The sequence below is a fragment of the Triticum urartu genome, chromosome 7A (genome assembly GCF_056163025.1).
Source record: "Triticum urartu cultivar PI428250 chromosome 7A, HENAU_Tu73, whole genome shotgun sequence".
In the NCBI taxonomy this organism is placed as follows: Eukaryota; Viridiplantae; Streptophyta; class Magnoliopsida; order Poales; family Poaceae; genus Triticum; species Triticum urartu.
In genome coordinates, this window is record NC_141879.1 from 37,347,057 (window position 1) to 37,358,844 (window position 11,788).

Below are 11,788 nucleotides of genomic sequence, written 5' to 3' on the forward strand. Positions count from 1 at the left end.
TTTTGCAAGAGTCGATCAAGGGTGCCATGCATATCATGGAGCAGGCAGGGCCACAGCCGGCCGGCAGCTTTGTCACAACATTGACAATGTTGCCAGCTCGGACAACAGCTCGGAGCCTGGGTGAGCCTTGGAGATTGTCAAACATGGCATGTTGTCCTTCCAGCGGATGTGGATAAAGAACATGAGCCCTCGTCAGAATCGGAGCTAGTGCACCAGCGAGCATTGAAGGCAGAGTCAAAGTAGAATGTATGACCTTGTCAGTTCCTTCTAATATCTTAATTTGCACCATCACACAATAGAAGTTATATTGTACATGTGATGCATAGATCATCGATATGATATTTGATGGATACAAGTTGCATTTTGGTTCCTCGCTAAATAAACGGAGGGTCATATATGCATTGCATACATGAATGGGTATGGTAACATATATAGGAGGGTATATAATGAGCCCAACACCCCCAAAGAAACTAGGCAATCATGTGCCAAATATGACACCAAGTAACATGTACAACTCATGAGATGTTCTGTTAATCAGATTATGATTTTTGGGTGCAAAAGCCTTGACATGTCCGTCACACTATATGTATGTATGTAGCATGAATCCTCGCATCTAACTTCCGCTTGAAGTTGAGTATTCATGTAGGACGGTGATCCTTAATGAAATTAATTGGACGATGCTTCAGTGAGGTTCATGCAACCAGAATTAATCACCAATGGGTGAACCCTTTGGACATGATTTACCCCTTTTTTTGCTGAGGGCCTACTTTACTTTTGCGTGCAATGTCCAATTGGAGAGAAACTTGCAACGTCGGCGGCCTCGCCCTGGGCAACCTCCTGCTATGAGATTATTCACAATCTCAAAAACGGTCAGAAGTTTCAATAAAGGTTTGCGGGTTCAAAATTTTGTTTGCATTATAAAAAAGTGTTCCTGTTTTCCAAAATTAGTTCACAAATTCGAAATATTTTCACGATTTTAAAACATGTTCATGTTTCCATTTTTCTTTAGGAACTTCCAAAATGTTCACCGGTTCAAAAGAATTTGGAAGTTCAAAACGTGTTCCTGTTTTTACGACAAATTCAGAAAATGTTCGCAGTTTGGATTTTCATAAAATGTTCATGGTTTCAAAATTTCTTCAAATATTTAAAAAATATTCACATTTTCAAATTTTGTTTGTGTTACTGAAAAATGTTCAATGTTTTGTGTTAAAAAATTATTCAATTTTTACAAAAATTATTCATGCTTTCCAAAGAAAGTTCATGTTTTTTCAGAAAAGTTTTTGAAGTTTAAATAGAATTGCTGCAGTATCTAGTCTGTGTCGCCATAGTGGGTGTTGTGGCGGCTACAGTGCCCGGTGTGGTTCGCCAGATTGCTAGTTGGGCTGCTCGATCTTCCTCTTTTGCTACTTCTTTAAAATTTTGCGGAACCACTTGAACAACCCTCTTTAGCTCAGGTGGTTGTCAACATTCATTCAGCAGCACCTGGTCTCGGTTTTGACACCCTTGACGGCACACTTAATTTTTTAGCTTTATAAGCTACAGTGGCCTTTCACTCGCTCGCGCTCGCTCTGTTGGGCCGGCCTATTCGCAGGCGCCCTCTGCGAATATTAGAATGCAACATATAGGAGTTCCCATGTACAGAAAAAAATGTACGTGTATATGACCCATCATACATATGAAAGTGGGTATGATTTTTCAAAAGTCTATATTACCTTTTATATGTTTAGTGAAAGGGGTTGTATGTGCGTAAACAGCATTGGTTAGCCAGGTAGCCATCGGCAAGTAGTACAACTACCGAGGAGACCAATCTGGTTGTAGTGAGCTAGCTCTGTACGCTCGGCTCAATCAGCTTCCATTGATTTATCAAGTGCGTGGCTGTTGCTTTTGACGAGGAGTACATAGATGATCCTAGAAAGGATTGTCGGTGTAGAGCTAGTGCCAACAGTCAGTTCCCTCTAATATCTCAAGTGGCACCATGCCTACAACGAAATGTAGATAGCCAACTAAAGATGATGCTTGATAGATAAAAGTCACATTGTGATTCCAAGCAGCAGGGCAAATGGATAGGGCAGGCTTTGATGGTGAAATATGAGAGGGTATATATTAAGCCCATCGCCAAAGGAAGTTTGGCATGGAAACGAATGCATGTGACAAGTATGACACCAAGTTACACAACTCATGAGCACTAGCGTGTTTGTTATCCTTATTTTCATGTGAGGGGATAAGACTTAGTCTTCTCACACCTCTAAATTCTAATTGAGGGAGATGCTAAGGCTGAAAGCAACGGTCATGCGTCCATTGCATTTTTATCATGGCCCCTGGAGGCACGAAGAACTGATGCAAGCCGTTCGTTACAGATTTAACCAAGACATGCAAGTTGCAAAGGCTATATCGCCATAGTACATTAATAGGGTTATGTTTTACTACTAGACTAGATCATGGAAGGCGCGCGTTGCGGCGCCCGTCATTTAAAAAAAATAGAATGGTAGGTACTTCTATAAGATACGGAAGTCATTTTGAACGTGCCTGCCCATTTTTAAAGTAAAATTGGTAGATAATTTTATGAGAATACTAAGGTATGACATGAAGTTATTTTCAAAGAAACATAAAGCTACATGGTAAAATTTGTAGCAAGATTATTAAGAGTAAAAAACTTGAGTATGTAAGGTAGTGCAATTGCTCAATCCCAGTGATGCATGAAAATGGTGGGCGTGATGGTCGGTTGTATCCAGACTACAAATCTGAAGGAAACCATTCATGAAACACACCATCATTGCTTGATACAAGCTTTAGTGAAACAAAAACACCAAATAGAAAGAAACTTGACATCAATTTTGTAGTTCTCCATGGCAAAATAGCACTGCTCTAGCAACCACCTCCAAGTAGCTCTCCGTCATTCTTCACTACAACTATCATCACCACCTCAATCATGCATTAGTGACAATTCTATACAAAATGACACTCCATCTATCTTGTTTGCTAGAAAGTAGATTGCATACAAGTTGATACCTACTCCCTCCGTCCGGTGAAAAGTGAACATATAGAAATTTTAGGACAAATTATGAAGTGATGTAAAAAATGCATCAGAAAGGTGCAATCCACCATCTCTCTTCTCTTTAATTATCCAACCCCCAATGAGCCAAGTGCATGTAGAAAGTAAGGAGACCATGTGTATGAGAGAGAAGCATTTTTTTAACTTTAAAGTGCATTGGAAAGATAGAAGTACATTCTTTTATGGACAAATTTTAAAGCCAAATATACACTCTTCACCGGACGGAGGGAGTAATATGTTATTCAAGGTAAAGAGAAGTCTTGTTTCTTTTGTTACAACATTCAGATTAGAATTTGCAACATGAAGTCTGAGAAATATCATTTCCATTCGAATTCGAAGACGAAATATAATGTGTGAACATGCCTATGCAAAAAAAAATCAGCATTAGTAATGGAAATGAAATCATCTGATGGAAATGTACTGCAACAATACATCACAAGACTATAACACGCGAAGTAAGACTAGATTCCAACTTGATCAGTTCAGATAGTGAAATTTCAGTGATGCTACGTAAAATAGAAAGAATAATTGGGAAAATAATGTAAGCACACAAATTAAATGAAGTGACATCTCTTCAATCTATGGAATACTGTCATGCATGAACTGCGGAAAGGGAAGAGCGTCCCAAAAATTTCCTTGAAAAGAATATCGTTGTTTGAAATAAAGATAGGATGGTTGCTTTATGATGTCTACGATAATAAGAGGCTTAGGGGCTGTTGTGTTTCTTGGGTTAGTGCATAACTGCATGAAATTTACCTACCACCCATACACACATCTAGTTTATACCTCTGGAACCCATACGCATTAAAGCAATTGTAATACTTACTTTGAAATGAACAAAGAATCTTAGGTATACCTATTAAATGCATACTCTCTGTAGAGTTCAATGTCTATGCTCCTAACTAAGAACATAAAAAGAAAAAGGAAAACAGTACACAAAGTCATTCTTTGAGTTGGATATTGATATATTCAAAACTGAACAGAAATTTAGTAACATACCTTGATTGATGTATGTTGCCAAGCTAATTGTGAATTAAAGCATGAGAAATACACAAAACAATTTCATGCGAAAGTTCGCACACATTCCCAATTTGGTGGAACACCGTAGCAGCATGCAGGCTCACAAGTTATTGAAGCTTCATCTATTCATGGGACAAAAGATGGAAGTAATACCCATATTCAACTCCCTAAAATAAGCCAATGGGGGAAAACATGGAAGTCAAATGGCAAATTTATTAATAAGTTCAATAATAATGGGGGAAAACACGAAAGTTTGCACGATAGACTGAAGATGCCGCTCATTAGACCAAAGAAGAAGTGCCAAAGTCAACAAAGCCAAAATATGTTACTGATGTTCCCGTGTTGTGCAAACGATGAGTTCCATACATACAATATATGGGTGAGTGCCACCCAGATTATATAAATTGTGCTCATTTATGGATGATCTTTGTGCATCAAGTATGAAGCTAGTTTTGAAAAATTACCAATATCACAAGCCAAACCGAAACTACATGTATCTGCAAGCATGTAACAATCCCGCTAGTATCAAAAATCACTACACCACGCACCAGATTTCCCTACTGCTGAGTGTTGGGAAAAGTCACTTTCGCCAACAGACAGTTGGTCGGGAAAACTTCTATCGGATTGTTGGTCGGCAATATTTTCATACCACGACCAACTGTTGGTCGGGAATACTTAGATATTTGATGTCTGACAGTCGGTCGGGAAAGCTTCTGTCTCCATCTGACTGTTGGTCGGCGATTTATGCCGACCGACTGTTGGTTGCCAATTGGGCTGGCCCGTCGATCTCTTCGTGCGCGAGGGCCCAAAAGTTGGCGCCCAACCTCCCTCACATTTTTCCATTCGGCCTTCGGCGCTCTCAGATCCAAATTCCCCAAACCTAATCCTCCCACGCACTCCCTCCGCCGCCGGCGCACCCAAATTCCCCAAACCTTAGAGCATCTCCAGCCGTGCCCCCAACAGGCCTCCCCAGGCCACTTTTACGGCCCAGTTGCGCCCCTAGGACGCCGAAAATCGCCGGTTCGGCCATTTTTTCCGCCCGGCGGTCACAGGCCGAACCCGGCACACTGAGGAGCAGTTGGGGGCTCCGGCGGAAGGGAAAAGCGTGGCTGGCCCACACCGTCAGGGGAAAAGTCAAGGTTTTCTTCCCTGACTCGCCTCCCACCCCCCGCGCCCTCGGCCACCAGTAGCTATATCCCGGCGCCGCCCGCCGCCCTACACCGCTAGATAGCCATTCCCCGCCGAAAAATAGCAGCGCTTCGCCGCGGCAGCCCCTCCAACAGCAGCTGGGCGTTTCCGGCCGCCGTTTCCGGCCACGGAGGCGCGGTTTAGCGGCGGGTACACGCCCACCGAGCGCAAGGTGTTCAGCGATTTGCCTGCCTCGGCGATGGACTCGGATGACGAGGAAGCGCTCGCCGCGCTGCTGGAGGAGGAAGCCGAGGCCGACGTCCAGGAAGAAGAGCATCTCATGGTGCTCGCCTCCCTCGCCCAGCTGCTGGCGAGCAATGAAAAGCCGCGGCGAGGTGGCTCGGCGCCTGGGCGGGTGAAAGCAAAGAACCGGCATCGTCTCGAAGGCTACTACATGCTCTACTCCGACTACTTCGCCGATGCTCCACTTCACGGCGAGAAAACATTTCGGCGCCGTTATCGGATGAGCCGAAAGCTCTTCCTCAGGATTGTGAATTCCATCCGGGAGTTCGACAACTACTTCAAGTGCAAGATGGATTGCACCGGCGCTCTTGGATTCACCTCCATCCAGAAGTGCACGACAGCGAGGACGATGCTTGCATATGGAGCTCCCGGTGATTCACTCGACGACTATGGGCGCATGGCCGAGTCCAGCAGCATAGAGTGTTTCTACAAGTTCTGTCGGGCAGTGGTGGCAGTGTTTGGACCACAATACTTGAGAACACCCAATGCGGAAGACACTGCTCGGATCCTAGCACAGAATGCAACAAGAGGATTTCCTGGGATGCTTGGAAGCATCGACTGCATGCATTGGAAATGGAAGAATTGTCCATTTGCTTGGCAGGGGATGTACAAAGGCGCCAAAGGCGGTTGCAGTGTGGTGCTTGAGGCGGTGGCCACACAGGACCTCTGGATTTGGCACTCCTTCTTTGGTATGCCAGGAACTCACAATGACATCAACGTGCTGCAGTGCTCTCCTGTCTTTGCCAAGCTTGTTGAAGGTCATTCTCCTCCGGTGAACTTCGAGATCAATGGGCGGCACTACAACAAGGGGTACTATCTAGCTGATGGCATCTATCCGAGATGGTCGACATTTGTGAAGACGATCTCAAACCCTGTGCCAGGAGGCAAGAATGCCTGCTTTGCGAAGGTTCAGGAGGCTTGCAGGAAGGATGTTGAGCGGGCATTTGGTGTGCTGCAATCTTGATTTGCTGTTGTCCGGTACCCCGCTCAGACCTGGTCGAAAGATCAAATGTGGGAGATTATGACTTGTTGTGTCATCTTGCACAACATGATCATCGAGAGCGAGCAAGAAGACCCAGTGTTTGACACTGAACCATACTACAGGCAGGGTCCTCTAGCCGAAGTTGATCACCAGCTACTGGCAACCTGAACTGCCTATCTCAGTATGCGTCCGGAGATCCGAGACCCACAGGTGCATCATCAACTGCAGCAAGATCTGATAGAGTATCTGTGGAGGCTCAAGGGCGACGCCGGGCGCGACGTGTGATGAAATATGAGTTTTTATTTGTTGAACTATATAATTTGTATTGAACTATTTGTTGTTGTACTATTTTGTTAAAGTATTTGACATTTTTTGATGAAATATGTGATAAAAAAATTTTATGTGCATAATTGAACGCCGAACAACGGCGAACCACGCCGAATATGGACCTATTGTCGTCCATATGGGCCCTTTATTTGCTAAAATGGGGCTGAAAAATGGGCCAATTTTGGCGCTTGGGGGCGAGCTGGAAACGACGACTGGGCGCGAAACCGCCCCCAGCGCCGATTGCATCGCCGGCTCGCCCCCAGGGGGCGCTTTTTATGCGTCCTGAGGGGCGAACGACTGGAGATGCTCTTATCCTCTCACGTGTTGCCTTCCCCGCCGGCCAATAGCCATCTAGCAGCCCGCACGCCGTCACCGCGGCAGCGAGGTTGCAGCCCTGTCCCCATCATCCTCCTGCACCCCTACCGCTAACCTAGCTTGTGCCCGGTCACCTTCATACACCAAGGCCTAGTGGTGGACGCCGTCGTTCATCTCAGATCCAGGTGTGAGAGAGACGTGGGTCACCTGGGAGACAGAACACTCACACCCTCGCTCGTCACCCAGGCCCGCACCGCCCCCGCGACGCCATGGGCCTCCTCCGATCTGCAGTCGCCGGTTTGTTTGAAGGAGGATCTGGCCGTTGACTGCTGGTGCTTCCCCTCCCCGGGGGTGAGTGTTCTTTTCCCTCTCCTCTCCTTCTTCCCACCTCCCCAATCAGTGTTGTCGTTAGTTGATTTGTTTGCTTTTCCCTTTTCTCTTCAGAAGAAGATCCACGATGACTTGTGGTAGTACTTCTACCCAGAAAGCAGCGCCTCGGTCGGGAGCTTGAGCTCGAGCAGACTGTAAAGAACAGGGGCTCTATCTGCTAATGGGGTAGCCCGAAATGCAGTCTAAGAGCTAGCTACTGCTCGTGTGATTTCTGGAGATGAGAGGACGATAACTTGAGAGGAACAAGCTTGGTGCTATGATTGCAAAAAAAAAAAATCTATACTACAGGTAATCCTTTCAGTGTTGCAGGAAATCCTAGTTCATTACTTTATATATATATATATATATATATATATATATAGGAAAATGGTTGTGTACTCCTGGGAGTACGTACTCCCGCTCCTCATATACCACATAGATAAATCTTTTATACCTTTTTATTATTTTTAATATATTTCATTAGTAGTTATTAGATATCCCAAAACGAGTTTCATGAAAAAATTCATGTGAGTCTATATATTTTTAAATATTTATGTAAATACTGATGTGTTTGTACGTGAAAAGGTATATTACAAAAAGTACGTCGCAGATGATATTTTTTCAACTAAACTCATATTGGGGTATCTTAGAATATTTAATGAAGTATATTGAGAATAATAAAAATGTATAATTAATGCGTATATGAGGTATATTGAGGATGAGAGTACATACTCCCAAGAATACAAAAGAGGAGTCCTATATATATAGAAAATATATAAATGTATCCCCGGATCTGTGCTTTGAGAAGAGGGACAACCCCGAGAACTAGCTTCAGGTTCCACAAAAAGTCCAAATAATCGTACTAATGTTTCAGACTTTAGTTAAGCATTGTAGAATTCTTGCAAACATAGGAGTATATCCAATTTTAATGCTCTGAACCAGGTGAGAGTTGAGACACCATACACAAGCCCTGCAAGCGGGCAGAAATAGACCTCTTCGTCAACGACTTCTCCAAGGATGATATTAACCTGGAGGCTGGAGCTTTCCCACCCTTTCCGTTCAACAACAAGGTATCGTTTACTTTCTCTCCCCCCACATCCAATTCTTCCCTGTTCCTGTGCCTCATGCTTATTTCTTGCTGTAGGGCAACACACTGCAAGTGTTTGTTAAATTGTTAGTCTCAATGGTCTAATTCTAGCAGAAGGATTTTTGGTAGGAAGACATAGCATCACTCACGGTTGTATAGATTTACTGTTGTATTTCTATATTTTTGCAAAATTAGTTTTGTAAAATTTGCAGATTAGTTCAGTCCTTAAGTGGTTTTACACCTGGGCTTTTATTAACTTACAACTCTTTCCTCTGTAATTTCGTGTTCTGTAGAACTTAGTTCAATTTTTTCCGGAATCAAGATAAAATACATATCTAGCAGTTTGTATTTGTACAGTCATGCTTCTATAAATTTTATAGTTGTATTTTCTCCATAAATTTGCTTCGGTAGTTCTGTAGCTTCCAGAATAGTTCAGATGTTAAGTGGTTTTACTCTTAGGCTTGTATACGTCTGCAACCTTTTTTTATCTGTAATTTTGGAACATTTGTTCTGTAAAACTTCAGTTCAGTTTCTGGAAAACAAGATTAAATACGTATCTGTAAAACTTCAGTTTAGTTTCTGGAAACAAGATTCAATACGTATCTTATCAGTTCCTAAGTTGCAGTCATGCTTCTACACATTTTACAGTTGTATTTTCTGTGAATTTGTTTCAGTCGTTCTGTAAAACATTCAGAATAGTTCACTTCTGGAATGAAGAGTTAATATGTATTAAGTGGTTTTGTAATTTATCTTTTTTGCTTTTATAGATTTCCAGCTGTATTTTGTTTGTAATTTTTCCTCAGTAGTTCTGGAATGAAGTAATTAAGCTGCTGTTCTAATTTATTCTCAGTCTTTTTCTATATATATTACAGTTGCATTTTTCTGTAATTTACACATAGACTAAATTAACTTGTATCGGTTTGCATATATATACTGTTCAGTTGGGTATAGATTACTTTTTCTCTATCTAATTTATAGCTTTTTGTATATATGAATGTTTTCTATATAATACTTAAGTGGTCTTCTGAATTATACATTATTTGCTTTCATATACTACTGAAATGAGTTCTGGTTCCAGATGTGAAGAGAAGAACAAGGGATCGAACATATGTGAAAATGATGAAGTGATTCTGTGAGGAACTTACCAGGCTTTCTCCATCTTCAGGTGCAAAGGGGCCTCAAGTGCAGCGTTCAGGTTCAGTGCACTTATTACGCTGTCACGTTTTTTTCTGAGTCTATTTTGGTTTGCAGACGTTTTTGGTCTCGTGATGTAAATTCACACATACATTCATATTTTCTATTCATATTCATGTTACTCTATAAATGTTAGATATCTAGGAATATTGCCATGTTCCGTTCTTTATATACCAAATATAAATATCCATCCCAATTTTTCTGTGTAGATGACAATTGAGGCACTTTCTTTACTCTGTTCTAAAAGCTATGCCCAAGTTCATTTGTTGTAACTACAAACTAGAATATGTATATGGACCTGACTTTTATTATTGGAGGTGAGCATATATTTGTGTTGGAAATGCCCTCTTAAATATTTTCAGATTCAGATTTGATGTCGAGCTAGCTAATTAGTATTAGAATCCCTATTTTTAATGTAGCCTCTTTTAGACAATTAAATATATGCCACTTCAAGAGGCGTAGATTGTCAAGTCGTGGTTAGCATCGGAAATTGTCTGTGTACATTATTTGCTAGAGATTTTAGTTCTGCCACTAATACCATCATTTTCTTATTCATGTTTGGTGAAATCTCGAGTTAAATCTCTGTAGTACCTTGGTTTATCGCATCAGGAATTAGTTAAGCCATGGACACGTGACATAGTTTTGTAGACATCTTCCCCATTTTCTTTCTGCCCCTTCCTTTCAATTATGGCAACTGCTACTGCATACGTATGCCTAGTTGTTGTTGTATCTGCTCCTCTTACCTAGTTCCCCATATGACACTTTCTGTAGTTTGCATTGTTATTTGAATTGTTACATGTTCTGATTGCATGACTTAGGTGATTTTTTTTCCAGTTTTGGTATGGATAGCTAAGCCCTTCTATTATTTCTAGAAACTAGTGTGTAAGCAGTCAACACTATTTACATGTGAATGTTTTAAGATATAATATCATTTCTAGCAGCATGTGGTTCACTGAACAAAAAAGGGACTGCTTCACATATGGAATGTTTGCAAATTAAAAAAATCAAAGGAAATTCAGTTTTTGATAGTGTATTATAACTGGGACTTGTTTAACTTTTGTAGGAAGCAAACAGAAGGACTGCTCTCACAAGGGTACATCAAGCTAGTGATCCACGTCAACTGGATATTTTAGCTTTCATTTTGTACAACTACGTCTTATTTTAGAACCTTTCGTGAACATTATGTATGTTGTCTTGGTGGCTATGTTTAGAACAGATTGAAGTATATGTATCTGACAAATTTTTAATGGAATAAAAAAATGTTTGGTGTACCTGATGTATGGTGTCTTGTGTTTATGTTTTGAAGAGAACTATATGTATGTGACAATTAGTACCATATGTTAATTAAATTATGGTTGGCTAAAAAAAATGTTGGCGTAATGTTGGTCGGCAAAAGAACACACCGTCGGATTGTTGGTTGGCAAAGGTTGGCAGGGCCATCGGATTGTTGGTCGGCAAAACAAATGCTGTCAGACAGTTGGTCGGGAAAGGGGCCAACAAAAAGTTGGTCGGTAAAAAACATCATCGGACAGTCGGTCAGGAAAGATTCTAATTAGCCGTCAAGCAGTCGGTCGGCAAAGGTATGTTGGTCGGCAAAGGCTTTCCCGTCTGGACTTTCCCCAACAAACATGGTCGGTCGGCAGTAGTTTTTCCCGACCGACTATTTGTTGGCAGAGGCTGTTTTCCCGACCAATCTAGCTGTTGGGGTTGCGGTGTTGTGGTGTAGTGAATTCAAAATACATCTATCTTTTGTGAAGCTATATTAAATGATGAAATACACATATATGTGGAGAAATTAAGCAATTGTTCGATTAATTTAATCCAATAATAAATCATGAACATGACATAGGCAGTGCTAATGACATACTGAATTTTGATGATGTACGCACGTACTAGGCAGATAGTAGAGACATCTATGCAAACTACTAGTACTGCACACATGAAAGTAAACAGGAGCGGTGTAAATGTGTTATACCCTCCAGTAGGCCAGTCGGCCGTAGCAGCAGCGGAC

At 41.8% G+C, this 11,788-nt stretch overlaps 1 long non-coding RNA gene and 1 pseudogene across 1 annotated transcript; both read left to right on the forward strand.

Moving 5' to 3' along the window:
* Nucleotides 1–5,459: 5,459 nt before the first annotated feature.
* Nucleotides 5,460–6,770, forward strand: LOC147957419 (uncharacterized; annotated as a pseudogene).
* A 687-nt stretch (nucleotides 6,771–7,457) lies between these two features.
* LOC147957420 (uncharacterized) lies at nucleotides 7,458–8,770 on the forward strand. Its single transcript, XR_015609713.1, has 3 exons — nucleotides 7,458–7,478; nucleotides 7,572–7,805; nucleotides 8,439–8,770. It is a non-coding gene; the product is annotated as an uncharacterized LOC147957420 (long non-coding RNA).
* Nucleotides 8,771–11,788: the final 3,018 nt, after the last annotated feature.